At 34.3% G+C, this 20000-nt stretch overlaps 1 long non-coding RNA gene across 1 annotated transcript in view; it reads left to right on the top strand.

Annotated features, from left to right (window-relative positions):
* The window catches only part of LOC145259988 (uncharacterized), an 80903-nt gene that overhangs the window by 494 nt on the left and 60409 nt on the right, over positions 1-20000 (top strand). The window lies entirely within an intron of this gene.

The following is a 20000-nucleotide window of genomic DNA, read 5'->3' as shown; positions in this document are numbered from 1 at the left end:
AGGGGTTTGTCAGAGCACTGACTTGAGGCTTCTTCTTATCGGAAGTAAACGCTGACCAAATATTCACAGATAGACCTACTTGTTTTCGACCCTCAACAAGCCGGAAAACAGTGGGCGGTCTACCATCTAGAGGGGGTTGGGAAGGTCCTATTTACTAACATTTTTCTATCTACCTTTTTGGAATTTTGCCCCAATGAAATATCATTCAAATGACCTTTATTATAAAATTTCATTTCTACCCAATATATATATATATATATATATATATATATATATATATATATATATACACACACACACACACACATACACACACACACGTTATTATTTATTTATTAAAATAAAAATTTTTAAGAGATCTGGTACGGGAATCTTAAGTAGGGTGACCCCCGGTGTGTTTGCGATATTATGGTTTATGTGAACTCTAGCTTGGATTAGCATAAGGCAACAAAAGGTGCAGTGACCAGGATGGCCAAAGACCTCCTCTCCCCAATTTTTGAAGGCACTGTCTAATTTTTTTTTTTTTTTTCTATTTTGTCTTCTGTACATTTCGGAAAATAAAAAATATATACCTAAAACATGGTGTGCTGTCTCCTCAAGCCACCCAGCTCGTTCCCCAGGTTGCGAACGGGGACGGACACCCCCTTTATTAATAGAAGACAACTTCTAATACTAAATAAGAAGTCGTGAACAATGATGAATTCCTAATAAAATATGAATAAAAATAATTTTTTCCTCTGAAAGTGGAGTTATAACTATGACAGAGGCCAACAAGGGTTAGCCACTAAGCCTTCATACTAGAGGTTGTGTCCTCTTAGCTCAAACAGTTTCAGCAGCAAAAAATTGCAAATTAAGAGGCATAAAAGCCCAGCCATGTATTGTTGCTGAAAAGAAGGTGTTGATGTGTGCTACCACTAATCAAAGTTGAAAAAGTGGAGAAAAACAGCAAATAAAATACTAACCGGAAAAATAAGAGACTGGCCTCCCTAAAGATGCACAAACACACAAGCGCACGCATGTGTGTGTGAGGATAAAATACACGATAAAATGAAATGCCGCAACGATAGGATATATGAAAAAACAAAAAGACTAAAGAAAAACAAATTAAACATAGGAACAAATAATAAAATAGGAGAGCTTTGTCGGTTTCAATCAGATCAACGTAACAAGAAAATAAAAACAGAGGTGATAATTATCATAATTTTCATCATTCTGACGAAATGCTAAACAAAATTCTCACCATATATATATATATATATATATATATATATATATATATATATATATATTATAAAATATGTTATATAACGTAAATATTTATTTTCGTTTTAGTATTGATATAAACAGTACTCAATCCATGGGTAGAGTTTAGTAGTTTAGTAGTAGTATAACAAATATACTTATTGCAAGTGAGCTACAAAGAAACGTTTGTGCTTCGTTACCTAGTGAAAATTATATATATATATATATATATATATATATATATATATATATAGAGAGAGAGAGAGAGAGAGAGAGAGAGAGAGAGAGAGAGATAAAGAAAGAGAGAGCTTCAGATTGTCAGAGAATATATAATTATTTACACAGCCAGACAACGTCGTAGATCACAAGAGCCATGACAATCAACAAATCGGAAGTCTAAAACTCGAGCTTCGCCCTGATGGACCCCAAAATGAGGGCGTAACTCAAGTCTTAGACTTCCGGTTTGTTGGCTGTCATGGTTCTTGTGTGATGCGACATTGTCTGACTATGAAAATAATTATATATATGTATATATACATATATGTGTGTGCGTGTGTGTGTGTGTGTGTGTGTGTGTGTGTGCGTGCGTTCGTTCGTGTGTATGTGTATGCTTTAATATAGCCGCACTGATGGGATGTGATACGGCGAAATAGTATTGTATGTGTATGACTATATATATGTGTGTATATATATATATATGTATATATACATATATATATATATATAATTTAACCTAGATATCTATATATAATTTAGTCATATATATATATATATATATATATATATATATATATATATACTTTTTCTTTATTTTTACATAAACAGTTAGGTACCGCTACACAATCATGATTATGTCTCAGTCAGCAAGTTATAGATAACTGGAGACTTCAGCAGACGATAATGGACGCTACGAGAATAAAACATTCGAAGATGTCAGAAAATGACCTTATCAGTGTGTATGCGAAAAATCTCTACCAAACTCCTCTCTTAATATTTCGTCTACAGAATTGAAATTTGATAGATAGATATATATAGAGAGTATTTGGACCTGTCGCACACTTTCCATTCGTTTTTTAGCCGGTAAAAATTGTTGTTAAAGGATCAAAATTGAAAACAAAATATTTTTTCTTGGCATAATAAGTTCCTATTTACAATACCTCCCCACGGGGCAGAGTTAGACACCAGGGTCGTTTTTTAACGTGGAGAAAAGGAACAAAAATAAAAATTGTCTCAGTCGTGAAGGACCTCTCCTCCACCGACAGAGAACAAGAAATCGAAATGCAGCACCCGAAGAACAGACACCACACTTCGATCTTGACCCGAAGTCATAATAAGTTGAATAAAATACAAACTTGAGAGGGGTTTTGCAATTTAGCCAACAAACGACCAAAGAAAAAAAATAATAAAATTTACATTAAATAAATGTTGCCATAGCCTATAAATAATAATGTTCGTTGGCTACCACCTCGTAAAAATTAATATTTAACATGGAAATAAAAAAGAGCATTTAAAATTATTTAACACACACACACACACACACACACACACACACACACACACACACACACACACACACACACACACACAAAATGAGCCATGTAGTCAGCAAACTAACTTTTATTGTCTATGGTAACATTTATTTTTTGTAAATTTGATTTTTTTTATTTACTTTTATTTGCGATTGTTGACTTAACTGCACAGCCACTCTTTCTTTCAATTATCTTTTTTCTTTTTTTTCTTCTGAATATTGAGCATCCTATTAGATCCTAGACATTGACTCGCTATTTCAGACACTCCAACCGAGAGATCTTTTTAAGATTCTAACTGTCTGTCTAAGTGCAATTGTTCGTATTTCTCTTTTACTTGGTTCACCGGGTATATTCGCCTGGTAATTTGTTTTTATTATTATTATTCTTTTTTTTTTATGAGCCTGATTGCTCATATAATTACTGGAATTATTCTATGATTTAATCACGATTAAAAAAATAATAATAATAACTTTCACGCATATTTCTAGAAGAGTCGGGCAGCTTAATCCAACAACTCTTTTATCGGAAAGTCGATAACAAGAAAAATACAAAGACAAAATAAAAAGTTGGGGGGGGAATAAGAAGAAAAATTGGTACTTGTACAGTTTAGTCGAAAAAAAAAAAGGTTATACTGCACGTATCCGTTATGGAACGAAGTTCTCTGAAAAAAAATTCATTTAATTTCATCCACTATTTTTTTTTTTTTTTTTTTTTTTTACAGCGAAAAAACAAATTGCTATGATACTGAGCAAAAGGTTCGATTTTTAAGAAGAAAAACTAGAATTAAAGATGGGGAGGGAGTATCGGCGCTTTACATGGAGTTATCTCCCCGTGGCGTGCTCAGCAAATTTCAAAATGCCTGACTTCAACGCGCTCTCATAAGAACGTGTTTTTCCGTTGTAAAAAAAAAAAAAAAAAAAACAAACAAAAAAAAAAAGTACTCGATCAAATTAAATGAATTTTTTTCGGAGATCTTCAGTCCAAAACAGATACATACAATATAACCTTTTTTTTCGATATTTTCATTTTTTTAATGTCTTGATTAAACTGTACAAGTACCGAAAAATTGCAAGTGGACGATCAGAGATTTGAAATCGTTAGAGAAAGAAAATCAAACATGGTGGAAATATCCAACAACGGATGAAATAAACGTTGAAAGTGGAAAGTCAAACGTTTATGATATTCAAGAAAAAGATTTTACGAAGTTGAACATTCGAAAATGATATTCAAGAAAAAGATTTTACGAAGTTGAACGTTCGAAAATCAGGTAAAGACATTCAAAAACCAAATTATAGCCTCTTTATAGATAAGGCTGTAAATGACAAAGTTCTCTCTGATTCTCTCTCCTCTGATCTCGAGCGCGTGGTTCGGTGGGGGAAGATGCGGCTGGTTACCTTTAATGCATCTAAAACCAAACTCCTATCCTTACATCATCAACGCTCTGATCCCCATCTGGCATCAATTGTGATGGATGGTTCTCGTCTGGGTGAGGCCCTGTGTTTTGACAAGCTTTTGGGTTTGACCTTTACTCCTGATCTGAAATGGAACACGTACATCAAGTCTGTTGCCAAGGTCGCTGGAAAGATGGTGGGATCCTTCTACCGCTCCAGAAAATATCTCACTACTGATGCAATTCTCTATCTATATAAAAGCCAAGTACGTTCAAGGATGGAATACTGCTGCCATATCTGGGCAGGAGCTGCTAAAAACAGCCTATCCTGCCTTGACAGAGTACAAAATAGACTTCGTGGCTTAGTGGGGGATGCCCTTTTCTCTACCCTGCAACCTCTCTCCCACAGAAGAGACGTTGCGAGCCTATCCTTGTTTTATCGTTATTTCCATGGCAGGTGCTCGTATGAACTCCAATCTCTGGTCCCCCCTCGCCAATCTTTCACGAAAAACACCCGTCTAGCTGAATCCACTGTGAAAAATTTCACCCACTCTATATCTGTGCCTAAATCAAAACGCGGATTCCATGAACAACGCTTCTTTCTTAGAACTGCACACCTGTAGAACTCTGTTCCGTCTGCCTGCTTCCCACCGGACTACAACTTGGATGTCTTCAAGTCCAACGTTAACAAATTCCTAATGAACCACCCCCTTAAGTAAACACTTCATCAAATCTCCACACTAACGTAATGTACTTGCAATAACCCTTATCCCTGAGTGGCTTCCGGGCATTGATATGTGGTGATCACTGTGTAAAAAAAAAAAAAAAAAAAAAAAAAAAAAAGTAGAAACTCTTAATTAGGGGATGTTCCTTTTCCAAAAGTTCAATCCTTAGGTTAAGGTCTGAACTTTGTGTGGCCATCGCCGAGAAAAATATTGCGACTCTCATGTGACCGGTGATTATTTCCGTTTGTTTTTTTTTTTGTTTTTTTTTAAAGGATTAGTGTAAACTTTTATTTTCTTTCCAACTCGATGACGACTTTTACGGGTTTTCGAGTATGCTGTAAATGAGTATCACAGTAATGTCCTATTTTTGCGTCGAACAAAATTGAATACAAAGTTAAATTGAATTTAAAAAAAAAAAAACACGTTTTTGGGGGGAGCGGGGGTATAAGTAAAAACATCTGGCAATTCAGCAGGTCTAACTTTACTGTAATTTATTGTAACATTTACTGGTACATGTTGGGATTCTTTCAAGCGAGACGATGCGGATGAAACAGGTAAGATGATGGAGACAGAGGGTGGAAAGAGGTTTAAGAAAGTTCCTTTCCTAACCCTCCTTTTTTTTTTTTTTTTTTAGACAGGAATAATCACCGGTCACCTGAGAGAGTCGCAATATTTTTCTCGATGATGGTCACAAAGTGGGTGTTCAATATAGTAGAACGTTATAATTGAAAACTGATCCCCAGCGATAAAAGTCATAATTGTGTTTTTTTTTTCCAATTTTTTTTTTTTTTAATCTGAAAGTTGAATTTGTAATCGATGAGATTAACTTGAAGCAAGAAAAAAAAAGTGTAAATTGTGGAATTTAGCGGTGGGGGTCCGCTGTTTATTGTGTGACCTTAATAACGGACTCGTAATAAATATTAAAGTATTATTATGTACATCTATATCAAAAACACTTGTAAACGTTCGCAGACCCCACAATTTTAATGAATCATCATTATGCCAGATCAAACATACCCATTCTTGTGTCTCGATACATCTTCTATCATTATATGTGATCAGTTTTCTATAATAGTCAACCATATAGGAGCCTATTCGTGCCCAGACACACACACACACGTTTAGCTTTATATATATATATATATATATATATATATATATATGGCGATTAAGCTACACTGAATATTCTGCGTTTCATCCACTGTAGGATTCGTCAGGCTTATGCGCGAATTTTGTGGTTGCTTCTTGTTTTTATATATGTTGAGGATTTCTAGTTAGCCAATCAGCTTTCTAGTATCCACCGCGCCATATAAAAACAAGAAGCAACCACAAAATTCGCGCATAAGCCTGACGAATCCTACAGTGGATGAAACGCAGAATATTCAGTGTAGCTTAATCGCCATATATATTTTATAAATTACTAACTAGTTCTACCTACGTATTGAGCACTTTTGAAGTAAATACTTAAAGTTTACGCATAAATCTATACTTTCGTATATTAAATTTGTGTGAGTAAATGAAGTAGTTTATATATATATATATATATATATATATATATATATATATATATATATTACAATCTGTGTTGCGTGTTGTTTAATCTGCCTTAACGTCAAGACGAGGTCTGCTACCTCCCCAGCTAGAACCCGACAGAAAGAAGTCATCACCAAGAAATGGAGAACCGCACGGAAGAATAGCAACACCCAATTCCTGGTATGCATTCACTTTTTGAGAAAGGCTTCCAAGAAACTATACACATAGTTATATATGTTACAATTTGTTACTGTTTACTAGGATTTCATTCCTAGCATAGGAATGAAGCCGACCAATCGTGTTATAAATTGGTACCTAAAGACTCAAGAAGAGACCCATGGCAGCAGGTTATAGTCGACGTTTATGCTTTCATGTGTTTATTGTTTGATATCGTGTCTAACATCCGGGGAATTGGTTTCCTTAACCAAGTAACTTCCCCCCGACAAACGATAGTGTCATATAAGAAGCTGGTGCCTGAGAGGAAGTTTTATTCCCCCCCCCCTTCAATCTGGATGCCAACAGTTCGGTAGAGTCCTTTGACAAGCTGAGGTCGCGAACTACAGGGTGGTCAAAAAGTCAGGTAACATTTTAAAGAAAAACGATATTAGCAATACACGTATATTTAAGTACCATACATTGAAATATAAAATGAAACAAATATGAAATATGTTTATTTTGTTAATTGTCGTCCATTTCTCTCTATCAATCGCTGGAAGCGATTAACCACTGATTGTGTAACACGTGTAATCATGTCAGCTGATATCCGCGCAATCTCCTCTTCAATAAATAACTTTAAAGACGCCATTGTATCAGGCTTCTTGCCATAAACGCTATCCTTTACATAGCCCCAAAGCCAGAAATCAGGAGGGGTAAGATCGTTATATAAGATTATAATGGATCATATTGTTTTTTCTACCTTTAACATGTTACCTGACTTTTTGACCACCCTGTAGATCATTCAACTCCTTTTTGAAAAAAAAAAAATGGATATGGAGAATCATCTTCAAGAACCATTACTTCCTAGTCTTCATGTTCTTTAACGCTGGAGACATCTTCGTCACAAATATCAGGAAGTTCTCCGAAGATAGCCACTGGAATTTCATCACAATGAGCTACAGGACGACGAGCTGATTGAAGAGCAGGATACTTGAACCTGCCCCGGTTCTTTCTGTTTATTCCAGTAACATCAACAGCACAAAAGTAGCAGTCAATGACATGGTTTGTGCAGTGATAATGGTTTGAATTTTACTTTAAACTGAAAAAGTCAAGTATCATGGTGCAATTGTGCTTTAAATGGAAGCATTTATTTCGAACGCGCACCCGTCATATCAAAGAACTTATTGTTGATTTTATATGTCGAGCCTTTCGGTCTTGTGTGGTAATAAAACCTCTCAAATGCATTTGCGATGTTAGGCTGTGTAAGGTGTTAACTTTGGTCAACCCCGCCTGTCCCTTCTTTCATCGCATTATTTCGATTATCGATACTTATCGAAGGCATTCCGATACAATATCTATCTAAGAACACTGCTAGGCACACAAAGTACGTGTGAAAATTCATAAAATCGGCCCAACCGTTTTCGAGTCCATAGGGAACGAACTCACACACAAACACGCTCACAATGTTCGTTTTATATAATTGATAGATAGATAGATAGATAGATAGATAGATAGATAGATAGATTTGGCGCAATCGCATTCCGTATTTGGCACCACCAGCCGACACATATGAAGCGAAACACCCGTACGTGCGGGGATGGACTTTATCTGCACACATCCTGGGGCGGCTGCTCCTTTAACTTTAGTTTAGATCCGCCAACTTTATGCTTTGCCACACCAATTTTTGGAAGATTTCGATGTTATATGACTTCAAACTGATCCCTTTTAAACATAATCACCCAGAACTGTCGGACCTGAATACTTCGTGTCATTAGAATGATCATTTCTAATTGAAACGGTTATTCGACGTGGCATTTTACCCCCCACCCCACCAAATTCTCCTAAAATGCTCCACGCATGCGTACATGTGAACAAAAGCATAAAAAAATGACACGTGACCATAGCTAAAAAAAAAAAAAAAACTTGAACTGATTGCGCAAAACCAATGTGATTTTTGGATTCAGCGCATCAGATTCATCCTTAATCAGCTGCTAAAAAAGAAAAAGAAAAAAGAAAAAAAAGAAAAAAACGAAAAAAAAAAACGCAGACAACAAATTTGTGGTTGACCAGTGAATTGTTTCCTGCATTAATTAGGAATATATCGATTCAATTGATCCTGCTATTTCATTATTCCTATTTACTTGCCTCCCCGCGAGGGCAGAGTTAGACACAAGGTTAGTTTTTAAAGTGGAGAAATCAAACTCCTTCCGAAATGGCACTCTGGATAGGAACAAAAATTTAAATTGTCTCAGTCTAATAGGATTTCTCCCCCATTGATCGCGGACAGAAGAAACGAAGTGTAGTATTAGAACATTAGGCCCCTCCAAAAGTTACCACAGAATTACCCCCTCCTATATGTAAAACGATGTAACTTTATTATAAATGAATATTATCAATATAACTTTTGTGCCATTTAAAAGAAGGGCAAAATAAACCAGTAATAATTAAAAAAAATTTTTTTCTTCATACGAAAATAATGAAATTGCACGACGAAAATCGTGTTTACATAATTGGCGCTTTAAAATAAGGTTCCCGTGTAGTAAGCATTTCGAACGTGAAAACATACCCGTGTTTAATAAATCTAACAAAAATCAACTAATGGTCAGATTTTCGTGAAATTTTCGATACTTCTCCATTTTAGAATGAAATTACATATAAAATGTAGTTTCCGTGAAATATAAGACGGGAAATCTTTTTTTTTTTTTTAAGTGTAATACCCCTCCCCGCATATTTATTTTTCAAAATTTGAATAAAATATATTTAAATCTATCGAAATTTCTATTTATTATAAAACATAAGAGTTCAAATAAGTAAGAAATATTTATTTATTTTTTAATTTAAATGCACGTATTAAACAAAAACTTACATTTGCAATTAAGAAAATGATATAAATTTAATATTATTATGTGTTTTTAATGGCGTTTTTCTAATTAATATATACTATAATCAGTTGAATTTCCAAGAAAAAGAAACTTCCTAAAAATTAATTAATTTTTAAAAGATTAAAACGATTAAAATTCTATTATTTCCAAATGTTCCTTTACAAAATTTTTAATTAACTGTGTTTAAATCTTTTTTGAATATTAAGTTAAACATGGCTTTTGCCAGCTATTTTATCGCCAAATTAAAACCGATTTAAAAATATTATTGCACAAATATTAAACATTTTATAGACGGCTCTTAAATTTGTTTGTCTCTTTTTACCGAACAAAAGTATGGAAGCCGGTAGTTAACCAAATGAACACTCGTACAAAGCCGTATTTGATATTTAATATACAAATGTTTACAATATTATTAATCATTAAACTGTGTAATTCTTAAAACCTAACAAAATTATAACAAAGATTAATTATTATTAATTGCAGTTTGAAGAAGATAAACAAAGGTTTTAAAAATTCATTAAGTCGCTTCTACTTTTCCATAGTTCGTATAGTTGACACAAATCTGACGTCACGGAATCATGCGTATTTTTTTTTTTTTTTTTTTTTCACATTCGTGTGATAATGCCTATAGAACAGATACTACACTTTGTTCTTAGCCAAAAGGCTAAGCAAGGAGGCCATTGCTTCAAAGTTAGATTTATTGCGCTCAGTAAGCGTTTCTGGATTTTTAGGTCCTTGATTTTAACTAAGCAGTACCGTATGCATTCGTCAAACCGTCTCTTTTAATTTGCGATGTTTGCAGATTTTCCTTAATTTCGGTTACATTAGCAACTTACAGATTCATCATTTCTCCTGTCTCTCGTGTTGAACAAAAAATCTTTCGCGAATAAAATTTGTTGCCAGTTTCATATGTCTCTGCGCCAGCTCAACTAATTCATCAAACGTTTTCCCTTCCGGCCGATTATCGGCTAAACCTTTTAACACAGCAGTGTTTTGCCCCGATAACCGATAAGCAAATAGCTTTTTATTTCCTAACCTTCATATATAATATAAATCCCGCCTGTCTATTTAAATGTATGTATGTATGTATGTATGTATGTATGTATGTATGTATGTATGCATGCATGTATGTATGTAAATTTATTGAAGGCACCTTATATATTTTTCATTTTTCATAAACAAGTGATTAATAGTGAATAAAAAATATATAAACTGCGTCAATCGCTTTATTGCAGATTAGTAAAATATCAATATTAAATATATGCCACAAAAAAAATAAAAATTGTATAATCAAATGACCGCTTTAAGGTTAGTTATTTCTCAAAATGTTATTTAAATTCATGCGATATTCACGAAGTTATGTCATTTTATTATTTATCAAAGAATTTCCACTGTCCATCGCTTTATTGAAGGTCTCTTAAAATGTTGTGTTAGGGCAAAAATACAATGTATAATCATGAAAACTTTACCTTTTTTTATATTTTTCTGGTAAAGAATAATAAACAAAAGCACATCCTAGGTGCTCAGCCTCAAATAAATGAATTATTATCGCCATATCAACCATTTTTTTAATAACTTTAAACAACTTTTTGTCCACTAAAGAAGTCAATTGTTTGGTCTGAAAAGTAGTTCTGGTTCTGGCGACATCAACTACTTTCCTCCACGGGCATCCTTTGAAGTAAATTGCTCTCCTCCCTGATAATCACCTCTTTTCAATATTGACCAGAGATGTCCAATGGGGTTAAGATCCAGAGAACACGGTGGTCAGCTCATGGGGGTTTCTCCAAAGAAGCCCATAGATTCAAGGAAGGCTGTAGTCGCCCTAGCAGAATGGGTTAGTGCATTATCATGCATAAAAATCATCTGAAAGCGACGTGACAATTGTAGGTCATCTAGCCATGGTGACAAAGGTTTATCCAAAAAGGCCGCGTACGCATTGCTGATAAGTTTTGCACCCTCTGGAACTCGGAATGGTCCAACCAACTTATCCTCAATGATTCCCGCCCAAAACATGATGCCTCCACATCTATGTTTACGATGGACTCTCTAAGGGGTTGGAGTTCCGCCAGAGTTCCAAACTTTGGCCCTTCCTTCTGGACCGTTAAGAGTAGCACAGGTCTCATCTGTAAATATGACACGTTGGAAATCCATTTTCATGTAATTCTGTGCCCAAGATTTTCGTTTTTCCCTATGTTGTTTGCTCAGTGAAAACCTTGGAATAGCTTTGATGTTCCTTGCCATCTCATTCAACACATTACATCGGGCCAGCCTGGATCTTGGAGCGATTCCAGCGCTTGCAAAAGTGAAAGCATTGGTGCTGTTTGGGTTTCGATTGACTTCCCTACGAATTTTCTGAATATCACGATGTAAAAGGTTTCTCATGGTGCACTTATCCTTTCTGGATTTGGTGTTGGGGTTGGTCACAAATGAAGCCAAAGTTATTGGATCCCTTTCCAGCTCCATAGCTAAATCTTTGATGAACTATCTTTTTGCGACTCCAGCAACGATCCTTTCCTTTTCTATAGCCGTTAACCCCCTCCTTTTTTTGAGGGGGGCTTTTTGAAAAACCTGCAATAAAGCGATAGACAGTATAAATTATTTGATGATAAATTGTCATAACTTCGTGAATATTGCATGGATTTGAATAACATTTTGGGAAATTACTAACCTTGAAAACGTCATTTGATGATAAAATTTTCATTTTTTTTGTGACGTATATTTAGTAAAATATTGATATTTTATTGATCTGCAATAAAGCGATTGACGCAGTTTATATAATTTCTAAATTACGTAGGGGCGATCAAAACACATACAGACATACGAGAGGTAGTTGGTTCAAAAATTTAAGCCAGTTTTAAAGCATTGTAATACATTTTGGGCATATTGTTATTATTAAAGAATAACAAACCACCTTGATTATTTTTCTCCAAGATTATTAAAGCATCATTCATATTTTTCTGCGACATTCTCATCTATGTTGATCTGAAAACGATTCTCTTTTATCAACAAAAAGGGAGTCATCTTCCATCATGATAATGCTCGTCCTCACACAGTATTACCGACCAACGATCTCCTTGGAGAATTTGGTTGGGGAATCTTCCCCATCCTGCATAATCTTCTGACCTAGGTCTCTCGGATTATCACTTATACTGAGGATTACAAAACCATGTAGACAGCATTAGGTTAACAACAATAAGAGAAGACTAAAGAATTTTGCATCGAGGAAATTTACAATCTCGTTTATAGATGGAATCAATTTATAGAAAGCAAAAGCCGTTATTGTTGCGAGCACTAATCCATGCACATGAGAGGAACTATTCCAAATTGTACAGATAAACCCGGAAGTACGTCTCTCGGGGTAGTCCGTGTACTTCGTAGTTAACGTAAGTTGAGATTCCAACCTCGACCATCAGTACCACAGAAACTGGGCCATTTCGATGCCCTTTTTGCTGTCGGGTTGATACAAAAGGTTCTGTGTGGCCCTGGGACGTCTACTCTCCCAGGCCTAGCCTCCCAGCTTTCGGAAGGAGCAAGTATATCGCTTGTTACCTAAGGTGCTCTCATCAGGAAATGCCGACGAAACTACTCAGGCATATTTTTGCAATACAGAAGTGCCCCCCTTTTAGAGCATTTTTCCATAATTCGACTTTGTGCCACACCCTCTCGCGGTGGGAGAGAGGTAAATATCGATCTGTGTAGTAGTTAATCTTAGTCGAGGTTCCAACCTCGACAATTAATCCGACAGAAACTGGGCCATTTCGGTATTTTTTTTTTTTTTTTTACTCTTGGACTGATGCAAAATGTTTTATGAGACCCTAGGAGATCCACCCTACCATGCTTTGCCTATCGGCTTTCGAGGGGAGCAAGTCTATCGCTCGTTGTCTGCGGCACCTTCACCAAGGAATGTCGACGGGATTCTTTCAGACTTATCTTTGCAGAACCAGACTATTCCTCTTCTTGGAGCGCTGCCTATTTTCCCACCTCCCGACCTTGTGTCACATCGTCTCGGTGAGAAAGCGGTAAATAATGACCTGTGTAGTTCGTAGTACACCACCTTGGCGGTACGTACTACAACTGTTTCTCTGTGTATGTTCTTTGTGTATATTCTGTTGTTGTTTCAAGATATGTTACCTTTCTAAGCCATATCTGTGCCCATATTATTCGTTAGTGACCCTTCCGCGTCACAACAGTTATGAATGAAGATTTTCAAAAACACACAGTTTTTGTTTCTTTTTTTTTTTTCAAGATGAAATGTTAAACCAGTAAAAACGTTTGCACCGACCTAAAATATATACATGTGTAAAGAATCAACCAAGAACACCGTATCGTATGTTTTTTTTCTTGTTTTTTTTTTAGTCTATAAAAAAAAGAAAAGAAAACGCGAAGTATTGTTTAAATGTCGAAGTGTTAAACAGAACATGTTTTTAACAAATCGTATTGGTTTACTGTTGGAAGATATAGTCAATAAAAAAAAAAACACCAGACTATATAAGAAAAACAAGTTTTCCTCTTCCTTTTCAGGAAAGCTGCGTTCGTTCTTGTAATACGAAAACGCACTAGGTGATTCGATCTTAAACAGTAGTAGAATAAGTTCAATGAGTGACGGCTACTTTTTTTGTACGTTTGAACATTCTTGACAACTATGACAACAGAATATTCTTTTAATTCTTTTGACTCTCGAGTATATATCCGACACAGTTAGATACAGTTAATCCACCGAGAACCACATTACTCTATTATAAAAGCATATACGATATCAAGGGATACACACTCGAGAGTCTAAACAATGAAAAGAATATGCTGTTGTCACAGCCCTAGTCATAACATCAAGTCCCAGAGGCCACTTGACGTTACATAGTGTATATGAGCGCGCGTCAAAATATCAGCTGCAGCAAAGGATGGCTGGCTTGCGAAGAGATTAACAGCAGCAGTAGTTGCTGAAAAAACCGCATACGCAAATTAGAAAGTGTGCGGGAGAAGAAAAAGGAAAAAAGGAGAAAAAAATACACCACATGGACGGAGAAGCAAAGTACACGTCGAAGAAAATGGGCGTGTAAAGTTGAGGATGAGAATGGGCCGGCTGTTGCCGGTTGCGGTCGGAGGAAGAAGAAAAGTGTACACCGGGCGAGATGGACGATAGCGAGAGACTTTTAAAGTGGTTTCGAGACGGGAGAGTAACAGTAATAAATGCTTATGCTAAACAAGAAAAAAATGCCGACCTGGATTTTTATTTATTTTTTTCCAGGTTTATTTCTTTTGTTTGTTTGTAACGACAAAGTTACATCAAGGCTAAGTGTAAAATAAACGCGAGGTGGGCGATAAGACACCTCCGTAATGATTGGCAATGATGGTGTTAATCAGGTAGAATTTGATTATTTAAGAAAGCAGCTCAATATGAATTTGTTTACATTAGACGTGAAAACAGCTATATTGGGAAGCAGTCAGACAGGCAGTCATCATTTTCGTTGATCTGTCAACATTTAAATTATCATTTTCGTTGATCCATCAAAATTTGAAATATCATTTTGGTTGGTCTGTCAAAATTTGAAATATCATTTTGGTTATTATGCCAAAATTTGAAATATCATTTTGGTTGATCCGTCAAAATTTGAAATATCATTTTGTCTGTCACAGGGCACAGTCTGTCAAAATTTGAAATATCATTTTCGTTGATTTGTCAAAATTTGAAATATCATTTTGGTTGGTCTGTCAAAATTTGAAATATTATTTTCGTTGATCTATCAAAATTTGAAATATTATTTTGGCTGGTCTATCAAAATTTGAAATATTATTTTGGTTGGTCTGTCAAAATTTGAACTATCATTTTGGTTGGTCTGTCAAAATTTGAACTATCATTTTCATTGGTCTGTCAAAATTTGAAATATTATTGTCGTTGGTCTCCCAAAATTTCAAATATTATTGTCGTTGGTCTCTCAAAATTTCAAATATTATTGTCGTTGGTCTCTCCAAATTTCAAATATCATTTTCTTCATGCAATTTGGATTTTTGTATAACTTTTTAGTACAGTATTACTGTGCTTTCTATACTTAAAAAAAAAAAGCTGAGTTAGTACATTTGTAGATTAACGTCCACAGCTGAACCTCTCCTCTCACACACAAACAAAATGAGATTCTTATTTTAAGCCTTTTTTTTTTTTCATATATATTATAGAATTGATAGTGGTTAGATCAGTTTCAAATATAATTTTAAGCTAAAATGATCCTCCTTATTTCTGGCGTTTTAAGAATTGTAATTGTCCTTGTGCTCATCGGGATAATTGCAGATTCGTTATGATTCTATATATGCCACATGCCTAACTCAAGATTCACAAAACAGCTCATTTATGGTGAGCTGTTCAAAGGAAAAAAGAACCGCAGGAAGAAAGCAGAAACGGTTCAAGGACTGTCTAAATGTCTCCCTCATATAAATTGGTTTATATTCTAAGTTGTGGGAAAAATTAGGTCTAAGGCAGATGTCCCGGGAGCTACAATTGTTGAATCCGCATGTAAGGAAGAATGCGAGAGAGAGAAATATAATCTAGTGCTGAAGCACATATGCAAATGCATAGGAAATGACGTCACCGGTAGGAAAATGAAGACGTTTCAAAGGAGATCACTTTAGAGACGAAAATATGTTTGAGATCATGTGAGAGGCGTATATCACGTTCGACATATGGGTGACTTCACGACCGTAACAACGAGGAAATAAATGTCGTTGTACAAAAAAAAAAAAAAAAAAAAAAAAAAAAACGCGAGTTTAACCTCTTTTCTATTCTTTGTCTTCATTGCGATGTATACTGGATACAACGTGTTCGTTTCCGGACAACATTACAGAAACTTACCACCAGAAAAAAAAAAAAAAAAAAAAAAAAAACAGTTAGCACCTTTAAATGACAGTTCAAATTTTGACAAATCAACAGAAATGATATTTCACACTTTGACAAACCAACGAAAATGATATTCATAACTTTGACAGACCAACGAAAATGATATTTATAACTTTGATAGACCAACAAAAAATATATTTCAAATTTTTACAGACCAACGAAAATGATATTTCAAATATGACAGACTAACTAAATAACATTTCAAACTTTGACAGCCCAACAAAAATATTTCAAACTTTGAGAGATCAACTAAAATGATATCTCAAATGTTGACAGACCAATGAAAATTATATTTCAAACTTTCAAAGACCAACAAAAGTGATATTTCCGACTTTGACAGACCAACGAAACTGATATTTCAAACTTTTATGGATCAACGAAATTGAATTTAAAACTTTGACAAATCAAGGAAAATGACATTTCAAACTTTGACAGGCCAATAGAAATTATATTTAAAACTTTGACAGACCAATGAAAATGATATTTTATATTTTGAAAAACTTGCTAAAATTACATTTCAGAATTAAGCGCGACAGACAACTGATAATGTGACATTTCTGACTTTGACAGACCAACGAAAATTATATACAGGACTTTGACAGACCAACGAAACTGATATTTCAAACAAAAATAGATCAACAAAATTGACTTTAAAACTTTGACAGACCAAGGAAAATGACATTTCAAACTATTAACCAAGTGAAATTATATTAAAAACTTTGACAGACCAACGAAAATGATATTTTAAAATTTGACAGACTAACTAAAATTATATTTCAGAATTAAGCACGACAGTCAAACGAAAATTATATTTCGAAATTTTTCGAAGTTTGGTTGGTCTGTCAAAGTTTATATATATATATATATATATATATATATTATATATATATATATATATATATATATATATATATATATATATTCAGTAACGAAAATAATATTCAAACCTTAGACGTGACAAACCAACGAACTTGATCATAAGATCTTACGATAAATTACTGAAGATGCAAGTACAAAAATATGAAAATATAAACAGTACGAAAGATAAGAAATTATTATATTCTAAAACTTCAACGTGACAGACCAGCAAAACTGATAGTTACAAAGGAATGAAAATGCTATTTCAGTCTAAACAGGCGACAGACCGGAAAAATTATGTTCCCATTTACAATGCCTCCCCCCCACACGGGACAAAGTTAGACACCAGGGTCGTTTTTTAATAAGGAAAAAAAGGAACAAAAATAAAAATTGTCTCAGTCGTGAAGGATTTCTCCTCCACTAACAGAGAACAAGAAATTGAAGTGTAGCATCTGAAGAACAGATACTACACTTTTATCTTGACCTAAAACGTGGTAGTTTAGAATTAAACCGACAAGTGATGGACAAACCAACAGAGAAACTCGGCGTCGCAGAGAAAATGGACGTATCTACAAAAAAAAATTAAAAAGTCATTTTTTTTTTTCTGAAAAATGAATGCTGGTTTACGTTCGGAAATATTGAGATGCAAAACAGATTTTGCTTCCGGCTGTTATAAATAATAACAACATGTCGGATGGATAAAGAAAGAAAGGCGGGAAAAAAAAAGAAAGAAGAAACCAAGTAGACACCCACGCAATATGTAGAAAGTTACAGTTTGCAACTTTTGACGCAATAAAATCTTCCCGCGAGATTAAATCTCATCTTCTTCACGACATGACTCATATAGATTTCAAATTTTAAAACACACACACACACACACACACACACACACACACACACACACACACACACACACACACACACAGAGTTTTGGAAGTGTATCAACCTTTAAAACTATATATAAAAAATACAAAATAAACAATAAACTAAATTTTTAATCACAATGCTTTTTGTTGTCGGAAAAAAATATTGTGTTTGTAAGTTAATTAATCTCTAGCGATCATTTTATTAGTTTGATTTAAAAAATTCGCACTAGGTTTAATATTATTTTAGGGGTCGTCAGTTGTTGGCCAAGAAAAACTGCTTCAGGAATTTAAACACAAAATAGTGTTTTATAATATAGCTCCCCAACGGTGTTAATAAAACACCACCTTCTTAAAAAAACAAACAAACAAACGTTTCGGATATCGAATCAACATCTTTTTGCTTCTAACCTATTTGACTATCTCTCTCTCTCTCTTTCTCTCTCTCTCTCTCTCTCTCTCTCTCTCGCGCGCGCGCGCTTTCGCTATATATATATGTATATATATATATATATATATATATATATATATATATATATATATATATATATAGTGTTATAATGGAATAATTCCAGGAGGAAATCCGGGTATGAGAGCTCAATGTGGTAAACAGAGCAATAACATAAAAATATAACACGGAAATTACATAATTGTCGATGCAATAATTTATTTCAACCTTATGGTATTTTCAAGCATCTAAACTAGACAATTACATTTTTGATACTAAAATAAAGAAAGAAAAAGAATCGGGCCCCGACCGTGAAAAAACCAGAGGGGGTGGTAGTAGCAATCCACTTAATACATTTTACAGAGAGGGTGGGAGGGATTTAAAAAAAACAACAACAACAAGAACATTATGACACTTATAACGGCTGTCCGGTAGCTCGACGTAACAACAGACACACACTGTCTGTCTGTGTGTGTCTGTTGTTACGTCGAGCTACCGGACAGCCGTTATAAGTGTCATAATGTTCTTGTTGTTGTTTTTTAAAAAAAATTCCTCCCACCCTCTCTATAAAATGTATTAAGTGGATTGCTACTACCACCCCCTTTGGTTTTTTGACGGTCGGGGCCCGATTCTTTTTCTTTCTTTATTTCAGTATCAAAAATGTAATTGTCTAGTTTAGATGCTTGAAAATACCATAAGGTTGAAATAAATTATTGCATCGACAATTATGTAATTTCCGTGTTATATTATATTATATAAATATATATATATATATATATATATATATATATATATATATATATATATATATATATATATATGAGCAAACAGTTAATAAAATATGTTAAAAAACACTTTGAAAGGAGTTAAAAACATATATAATCTGAAAAGTAAAACACTAGATAAATGGATAGTCCTTAATCCGCGGAGTTTCGAAGAAATACTCTCCTTCTCATCAGAGGGTAGGAATTAGCAAAATGTGGGATCGGATTTTGCATGCAGAAGTATTTTATGAAACAACAAGTAAGTCAAAGATCTTACTTGAAAACAAAATAAGTTAAGCAGAGGGAATATGGTGAAGAAAAAGGTGATTACACATGAATGGATAGTCTGGTGGAAGATAAAAAATTCAGTGACGGTAAAATCCAAATGTAAAACTTCAAGAAAGTTAAAAGAATTTCCAATTGAACAAGTAAAATCCAAAGACATCCCGTAATTGGAAGAAGATGATCCATAATAATCCAAAGGCAGAAATCCATGGAATAATTCACAAACATGTGTACAAGGAAAAAATAATATTAATAAAAGAAAAATAAGATGTGCTTTTCACTCTACTTCCGACACACACACACACACACACACACACACACACACACACACACACACACACATATATATATATATATATATATATATATATATATTCATCCACATACAGTACTGTTTCGTATCAGTGCGGCTATATATATATATATATATATTCTATTC

This window comes from Euprymna scolopes, chromosome 35 (assembly GCF_053919585.1).
Source record: "Euprymna scolopes isolate OS-2025 chromosome 35, ASM5391958v1, whole genome shotgun sequence".
Lineage (NCBI taxonomy): Eukaryota > Metazoa > Mollusca > Cephalopoda > Sepiida > Sepiolidae > Euprymna > Euprymna scolopes.
Note: the sequence above shows the minus strand (reverse complement) of the source record. Positions and strands in the feature narration are given on the sequence as shown.